Source organism: Salmo salar, chromosome ssa01 (genome assembly GCF_905237065.1).
Source record: "Salmo salar chromosome ssa01, Ssal_v3.1, whole genome shotgun sequence".
Lineage (NCBI taxonomy): Eukaryota > Metazoa > Chordata > Actinopteri > Salmoniformes > Salmonidae > Salmo > Salmo salar.
Window position 1 is genome coordinate 171,968,416 of NC_059442.1, and position 9,701 is coordinate 171,978,116.

Consider the following 9,701-nt stretch of genomic DNA (forward strand, 5'->3'; position numbering starts at 1 on the left):
TATTCTATATGAGTCCTTATGGACCAGGTGTTGTCTATTCTATATGAGTCCTTATGGACCAGGTGTTCTCTATTCTATATGAGTCCTTATGGACCAGGTGTTGTCTATTCTATATGAGTCCTTATGGACCAGGTGTTGTCTATTCTATGTGAGTCCTTATGGACCAGGTGTTGTCTATTCTATGTGAGTCCTTATGGACCAGGTGTTCTCTATTCTATATGAGTCCTTATGGACCAGGTGTTCTCTATTCTATATGAGTCCTTATGGACCAGGTGTTCTCTATTCTATATGAGTCCTTATGGACCAGGTGTTCTCTATTCTATATGAGTCCTTATGGACCAGGTGTTCTCTATTCTATATGAGTCCTTATGGACCAGGTGTTCTCTATTCTATATGAGTCCTTATGGACCAGGTGTTCTCTATTCTATGTGAGTCCTTATGGACCAGGTGTTCTCTATTCTATATGAGTCCTTATGGACCAGGTGTTCTCTATTCTATATGAGTCCTTATGGACCAGGTGTTCTCTAGTCTATATGAGTCCTTATGGACCAGGTGTTCTCTACTCTATATGAGTCCTTATGGACCAGGTGTTCTCTATTCTATATGAGTCCTTATGGACCAGGTGTTCTCTATTCTATGTGATGGGTAATGGAGGCTTGATGAATTATGGGGCGAGGTGGTAATGGAGGCTTGATGAATTATGTGGCGAGGGGGTAATGGAGAGTTGATGAATTATGGGGCGGGGGGTAAGGGAAGACCCCCATGAAATGGATAAAAATGAATGGCATCTTATTGCCATTGGGTGAAACATATACACGATCGCAAATACCACTCAAATGGATGGCAGTTCATTCAAAGCTTATGGCAACTGGCATATGGCAAATGCCAAGTGTCATACAGTAAAAATTCCAAAGATGGTGAGTGCGCTCCACTGGACATTTTCATGTTGCTAACGGACATAAAGTCAAGACCCAAAGTTCAAATTTCTTAAATTAGATTTTTTTTTCACATTCATCACCTTCTAAAAAAGTGCTTTCTGGACCATTTTTCGATTTTCTTTTCTTTTCTTTTAATTTTTTTTGTCAATTATACATATATAACAACTGTATGAACATACCTTTGTCTTATTTATTGAGTTGTCCATAAGGCCTATGGTTTGTCCATTTGCAATATATGACCATAGAAAGTCGAAAGTCCTTACCCAGCCATGGACCCCTTGCACCCCCCTAAAGGCATTAAAAAACATTTCAAAAATGTGCTCCTGGTAACCCATTCCGATCACCAAGTGCACGGCTGTCCATTGGGCAATGGGCATTTACCATCACGAATTTGGCATGCTCTAAAATACTGCAGATATGCCCAATTGACTGGCTCGTTGAACTCAGGATGGCCGGGCAGTGATAGTGGTTCCTCTCCATCGCTCGTTGGTGTTGATTTCTGCATGTCAATTTGGTGATGGTTTATCACTGTTTAACCTTATTTCAAACGGACAAAAGTCAGCCAGCAAGTCAGCTTCCATCAGTCAATAAGATATCATTCTGACACCAAACTGATACAAACTGGAAAAAAAAAACATTTCTTTAACCATCACCAATTGTACATTCGTAGATTCCGATAGATAAATGGCTGGTTCTTTTTTTCCTGACACCATAGGTTCATGTACTTTGACGTGAAGTGGTCAAATTAGCGCTCTATTTTTGTTTTTGACCTTTAATCCCAGAAAAATGGCCTTAACCTCTATGGGCTAGGTGGGACGCAAGCGTCCCACCCGTGGTGCACTCCATCAACAGCAGGTGCATTTCAAGAGCGGCAAATTTGAATCCAAATAAATGTCAAAATTCAAATTTTTCAAACATACAACTATTTTACACCCTTTGAAAGATAAACATCTCCTTAATCTAACCACGTTTTACGATTTCAAAAAGGTTTTACGGCGAAAGCATAAATTTAGAGTATGTTAGGACAGTACATTTACAAGAGTTGTGTGTAATGTTGTGCCAATTCAAAGACAGGCGTCACCAAAACCATAAAATCAGCTAAAATTATGCACTAACCTTTTACAATCTCCAACAGATGACACTCCTAGGACATTGTGTTAGACAATGCATGCATTTTTAGTTCTATCAAGTTCATATTTATATCCAAAAACAGCGTTTTACTGTGGCGTTGATGTTCAGGAAATCGTTTCCTCCAATAACCGGCATTCAAGTCAGCACCACAAATTAAATAATTAAAATTAGAAAACATTGGTAAAATATTATATTGTCATTTAAAGAATTATAGATTTACATCTCTTGAACGCAATCAACTTGCCAGATTTAAAAATAACCTTACTGGGAAATCACACTTTGCAATAATCTGAGCACTGCGCCCAGAAAAATACGCGTTGCGATACAGACTAGCCGCCATGTTGGGGAGATCTAAAATCGAAAATACTATGTAAATAATCCATTACCTTTGATTCTCTTCATCAGATGTCACTTCCAGGTATCACAGGTCCATAACGAATGTAGTTTTGTTCAAAAAAGCTCATCATTTATGTCCAAAAATCTCCGTCTTGTTAGCACATGATCTAAGCCCGCCGGACTTCACTTCATGAACGAGGGGAAAAAATATATTTACGTTCGTTCAAACATGTCAAACGTTGTATAGCATAAATCATTAGGGCCTTTTTTAACCAGAACATGAATAATATTCAAGGTGGACGAATGCATTCTCTTTTATAACGTATTGGAACGAGGGTACCCAACATGAACTCGCGCGCCAGGTGTCTAATGGGCCATCATCGTTCCATGGCTCTTGTTCGGTCAGATCTCCCTCCAGAAGACTCAAAACACTTTGTAAAGGCTGGTGACATCTAGTGGAAGCAATAGGAAGTGCCAAAATATTCCTCAGCCCCTGTGTTTTTCAATGGCATAGGTTTAAAGGTAATACAACACATCAGGTATCCACTTCCTGTCAGAAAATGTCTCAGGGTTTTGCCTGCCAAATGAGTTCTGTTATAGTCACAGACACCATTCAAACAGTTTTAGAAACTTTAGGGTGTTTTCTATCCATATATAATAAGTATATGCATATTCTAGTTACTGGGTAGGATTAGTAACCAGATTAAATCGGGTACATTTTTTTATCCAGCCGTGCAAATACTGCCCCCTAGCCCTAACAGGTTAACTCAGAAAGCGTTGAGGCCTCGATGCCATCTTCTTTCTGGGCTAAAAGCCCATTAGGACAAACCTGTGCTCACCGAGTTTCGTCTTTGAAGTCTTTTCCGTTTAGGAGAAATGGCTATGTCACTTTGGTGATGTTTTGTCCATTTGCAATAAGCAGCCAGTCGCCATGTGCTGGAATTTTCGCGGACGTCTGGTAAGGGACCGTACATTTGCAATATGGAGATCCTCATCAATCATACAGCAAATGCCATTTGCGTCCCTTATGTAGGTAATGGAGGCTTGATGAATTATGGGGCTGGGGGGTGATGGAGCCTTGATGAATTAGGGTGGGTCATTTATTTGTATTTTTTTTTACCTTTATTTAACTAGGCAAGTCAGTTAGGAACAACTTATTATTTACACTGACAGCCTACCCCAGCCAAACCCTAACCTGGACGACGCTGGGCTAATTGTGCGCCGCCCTATGAGACTCCCAATCACGGCCGATTGTAATATAGCCTGGAATCGAACCAGGGTGTCTGTAGTGACGCCTCTAGCACTGAGATGCAGTGTCTTAGACCGCTGAACCAGGGTGTCTGTAGTGACGCCTCTAGCACTGAGATGCAGTGTCTTAGACCGCTGAACCAGGGTGTCTGTAGTGACGCCTCTAGCACTGAGACGCAGTGCCTTAGACCGCTGCGCCACTCGGGAGCCCACTGCGATGAAGAAAAGAAAAAAAGTAGTGTAAAAATATAGTGCTCTACTTTTGACCAAAGTCCTATTGGGAATAGGGTGCCACAGACTTGGTGTGGTACATGTAGAATGTGTCTGTTAATGTTAACACCTTGTAGTATTGTCTCTAAGGTTATTATACAGGTATAATGTGTAGTACTGTAGTTGTACAGGTATAAAGGTGTAGTATTGTAGTTATTATACAGGTATAATGTGTAGTATTGTAGTTGTACAGGTATAAAGGTGTAGTATTGTGGTTATACAGGTATAATGAGTAGTATTGTAGTTGTACAGGTATAAACATGTAGTATTGTGGTTATACAGGTATAATGTGTAGTATTGTAGTTGTACAGGTATAAACATGTAGTATTGTGGTTATACAGGTATAATGTGTAGTATTGTAGTTGTACAGATATAAATATGTAGTATTGTGGTTATTGTACAGGTATAATGTGTAGTATTGTGGTTATTATACAGGTATAAACATGTAGTATTGTGGTTATTGTACAGGTATACACGTGTAGTATTGTAGTTGTACAGGTATAAACATGTAGTACTGTAGTTGTACAGGTATAAAGGTGTAGTATTGTAGTTGTACAGGTATAAACATGTAGTACTGTAGTTGTACAGGTATAAACGTGTAGTATTGTATTTCTACAGGTATAAACATGTAGTATTGTAGTTATTGTACAGGTATAAACATGTAGTTATTGTGGTTATTGTACAGGTATAAACATGTAGTATTGGGGTTATTGTACAGGTATAAACATGTAGTATTATGGTTATTATACAGGTATAAACATGTAGTGTCTCCTGACCCCTCCTGTCTCAGCCTCCAGTATTTATGCTGCAGTAGTTTATGTGTCGGGGGGCTAGGGTCAGTCTTATATCTGGAGTATTTCTCCGGTGTCCTGTGTGAATTTAAGTATGCTCTCTCAAATTCTCTTTCTCTCTCTCTCTCTCTCTCTCTCGGAGGACCTGAGCCCTAGGATCATGCCTCAGGACTACCTGGCATGATGACTCCTTGCTGTCCCCAGTCCACCTGGCCGTGCTGCTGCTCCAGTTTCAACTGTTCTGCCTGCGGCTATGGAACCCTGACCTGTTCACCGGACGTGCTTCCTGTCCCAGATCTGCTGTTTTCAACTCTCTAGAGACAGCAGGAGCGGTAGAGATACTCTGAATGATCGGCTATGAAAAGCCAATTGACATTTACTCCTGAGGTGCTGACCTGTTGCACCCTCTACAACCACTATGATTATTATTATTTGACCCTGCTGGTCATTTATGAACATTTGAACATCTTGGCCATGTTCTGTTATAATCTCCACCCGGCACAGCCAGAAGAGGACTGGCCACCCCTCATAGCCTGGTTCCTCTCTAGGTTTCTTCCTAGGTTCTGGCCTTTCTAGGGAGTTTTTCCTAGCCACCGTGCTTCTACACCTGCATTGCTTGCTGTTTGGGGTTTTAGGCTGGGTTTCTGTACGGCTGGGTTTCTGTACAGTAGTATTGTGGTTATTGTACAGGTATAAACATGTAGTATTGTAGTTATACAGGTATAAACGTAGTATTGTGGTTATACAGGTATAAACATGTAGTATTGTGGTTATACAGGTATAAACATGTAGTATTGTGGTTATACAGGTATAAACATGTAGTATTGTGGTTATACAGGTATACACATGTAGTATTGTGGTTATTGTACAGGTATACACATGTAGTATTGTGGTTATTGTACAGGTATAAACATGTAGTATTGTGGTTATTGTACAGGTATAAACATGTAGTATTGTGGTTATTGTACAGGAATAAACATGTAGTATTGTAGTTATACAGGTATAAACATGTAGTATTGTGGTTATTATACAGGTATAAACATGTAGTATTGTGGTTGTTGTACAGGTATAAATGTGTAGTATTGTGGTTATACAGTAGCACGCGCTCCAGCAGGTATATCTCTCTGGTCACCCCTAAAGCCAACTCCTCCTTTGGTCGTCTCTCCTTCCAGTTCTCTGCTGCCAATGACTGGAAAGAACTACAAAAATCTCTGAAGCTGGAGACTCATATCTCCCTCACTAGCTTTAAGCACCAGCTATCAGAGCAGCTCCCAGATCACTGCACCTGTACATAGCCCATCTATAATTTAGCCCAAACTACTACCACTTCCCCTACTGTATTTATTTATTTTATTTATTATTTTGCTCCTTTGCACCATATTATTTATATTTTAACTTTGAACTTTCTTCAAATTATAAATCTACCATTCCAGTATTTTACATGCTATACTTTATTTACTTTTCCACCATGGCCTTTTTTGCCTTTACCTCCCTTATCTCACATCATTTGCTCACATTGTATATAGACTTATTTTTGTCTACTGCATCATTGATTGTACGTTGTTTTACTCCATGTGTAACTCTGTGTTTTTGTATGTTGTCGAACTGCTTTGCTTTATCTTGGCCAGGTCGCAATTGTAAATGAGAACTTGTTCTCAACTAGCCTACCTGGTTAAATATACAGGTATAAACATGTAGTATTGTGGTTATACAGGTATAAACATGTAGTATTGTGGTTATACAGGTATAAACATGTAGTATTGTGGTTATTGTACAGGTATAAACATGTAGTATTGTGGTTATTGTACAGGTATAAATGTGTAGTATTGTGGTTATACAGATATAAACATGTAGTATTGTGGTTATACAGGTATAAACATGTAGTATTGTGGTTATACAGGTATAAACATGTAGTATTGTGGTTATACAGGTATAAACGTGCAGTATTTGCAGTATTTCCTCTTTGGTCCTTAAAAGGTATTAATATCCTGGTGAACAATTCCAGTGCCATTAACCAGGAAGCCTGGAAACTCCCATGAAGAAGGTGGACCTTTATGTTGGGCGTCAACCTCAGAGGGACCCATCTGACGTGAGTGAATGGCTGCTGTCTCAAATGGAACCCTGTTCCCTTTAAAGTGCACTACTTTTGACTAGACTCAACAGAGCTATGATGAAAAGTAGCATATATATAGATATGGAATAGGGTGCCATTTGAGACGTCCACAATGAATCAGTACGCTACAGAATGTCTGTCTCAACTTCATTGTTAATGACAGTTATTTATTTATTCACCTTTGTTTAACCAGGTAGGCTAGTTGAGAACAAGTTCTCATTTACAACTGCGACCTGGCCAAGATAAAGCAAAGCAGTTCGACAACATACAACAACACAGAGTTACACATGGAGTAAAACAAACATACAGTCAATAATACAGTAGAAAAATAAGTCTATATAAAATGTGAGCAAATGAGGTGAGATAAGGGAGGTAAAGGCAATAAATAGGCCATGGTGGCGAGGTAAATACAATATAGCAAGTAAAACACTGGAATGGTAGATTTGCAGTGGAAGAAAGTGCAAAGTAGAAATAGAAATAATGGGGTGCAAAGGAGCAAAATAAATAAATAAATACAGTAGGGGAAGAGGTAGTTGTTTGGGATAAATTATAGATGGGCTATGTACAGGTGCAGTGATCTGTGAGCTGCTCTGACAGCTGGTTATGTAGTCTTGTGTGTTATTTACCAAACTGAAAAGGTGTTTATTCATTGCAAGCTTTGAAAAAAATGAAGTAATAGTATTTAATGTCAGCAGATGGCAGTGTAATCTTGTCTACAGTACTCTATGGTTGTCAGCTCATTACCCATGTTATACGGGGCAGCTGATTACCCATGTTATACAGGGCCGCTGATTACCCATGTTATACAGGGCCGCTGATTACCCATGTTATACAGGGCCGTCAGCTCATTACCCATGTTATACAGGGCCATCAGCTCATTACCCATGTTATACAGGGCCATCAGCTCATTACCCATGTTATACAGGGCCGTCAGCTCTTTACCCATGGTATACAGGGCCGCTGATTACCCATGGTATACAGGGCCGCTGATTACCCATGTTATACAGGGCCGTCAGCTCATTACCCATGTTATACAGGGCCGCTGATTACCCATGTTATACAGGGCCGTCAGCTCATTACCCATGTTATACAGGGCCGTCAGCTCATTACCCATGTTATACAGGGCCGTCAGCTCATTACCCATGTTATACAGGGCCGCTCATTACCCATGTTATACAGGGCCGTCAGCTCATTACCCATGTTATACAGGGCCGCTGATTACCCATGTTATACAGGGCCGTCAGCTCATTACCCATGTTATACAGGGCCGTCAGCTCATTACCCATGTTATACAGGGCCGGCTCATTACCCATGTTATACAGGGCCGTCAGCTCATTACCCATGTTATACAGGGCCTCAGCTCATTACCCATGTTATACAGGGCCGTCAGCTCATTACCCATGTTATACAGGGCCCGCTCATTACCCATGTTATACAGGGCCGCTGATTACCCATGTTATACAGGGCCGTCAGCTCATTACCCATGTTATACAGGGCCGTCAGCTCATTACCCATGTTATACAGGGCCATCAGCTCATTACCCATGTTATACAGGGCCGTCAGCTCATTACCCATGTTATACAGGGCCATCAGCTCATTACCCATGTTATACAGGGCCGTCAGCTCATTACCTTCAGTGTGTTCGGAAAGTATTCAGACCCCTTCCCCTTTGCCACATTTTGTAGCGTTACAGCCTTATTCTAAAAAAAAAAGTATTTTTTAAATGCCCTCATTAATTTACACACAATACCCCATAATGACATCACAATACCCCATAATGACATCACAATACCCCATAATGACATCACAATACCCCATAATGACATCACAATACCCCATAATGACATCACAATACCCCATAATGACAAAGCGAAAACAGGATTTTTGAAAGTTTTGCAAATATATTACAAATTAAAAACTGAAATCCCATTACATAAGTAATCAGACCCTTTCCTATGAGACTCTAAATTGAGCTCAGGTGCATCCTGTTTCCATTGATCATCCTTGAGATGTTTCTACAACTTGATTGGAGTCTATCATAAATTCAATTGACTGGACATGATTTGCAGTGGCGGTTCTAGACCATTTCAACTGGTGGGGCCAAGCTGGGGCCAGTTGTAAAGTTAGAGGGGCCAAGCTGGGGCCAGTTGTACTGTTAGAGGGGCCAGTTCCATTAGACGTTATTGTTGTCCTATCGTTTTCTTCCCTCCATTGCAGGCATTAGCAGGCAAAAGACCATGTTCATAATCATTCAACAATTTATTTGCATTTCCATTATAATTTTCATTTGCATTACATATTCAGTATCAGGTCACATCAACTGTATTTTCCGGTTTTTGTGGGTTTTTTTGCAAAAAAGATCAGCAAATTCATCTATACTCAAGGCCTTTGCCCTCCTTGACTCAATACTTAATACACCTAAATTGTTTAATCTGTCATCTGACATTGTGGGCCTGAGAATCGTTTTCACCAGCTTTAGTGCAGAAAAACTCTGTTCACAAGAAGCAGTACTAACAGGGATTGAAACGGCTATCTTGCACAGTTTAAAGAGCTCAAAGAAAACTTCTTAATGAGGCTCAATGAATAATGCCAGCTCTACTACACTGGAGGGTCTCTACATGCCACTCTGTATTCTCCTTTCTAAAAGTCTTCTGAACTGATGTAGTTCATGCCCCAAGTCCTCAATATTTGGTTCATACATTCTAACAAATGGAAACAGGGACTTCTCTTTGAGAAACACATCACTTGTGGGGTTTAGAGTTTGGAAGCCGTTCATTATGTCACAGTTTTCGCTAGGGAACCTTCTGTTAAGCTCGTTGATGATATAAAACAGGGTAGAAAAGGGTTGTACGAAAACTGCCTTTTTCTTTTTCT

At 40.2% G+C, this 9,701-nt stretch overlaps 1 pseudogene; it reads left to right on the top strand.

Moving 5' to 3' along the window:
- Positions 1 to 6,807, top strand: part of LOC106572858 (hydroxysteroid dehydrogenase-like protein 2) — a 51,014-nt pseudogene extending 44,207 nt beyond the window's left edge.
- The last annotated feature ends 2,894 nt before the right edge of the window (positions 6,808 to 9,701 follow it).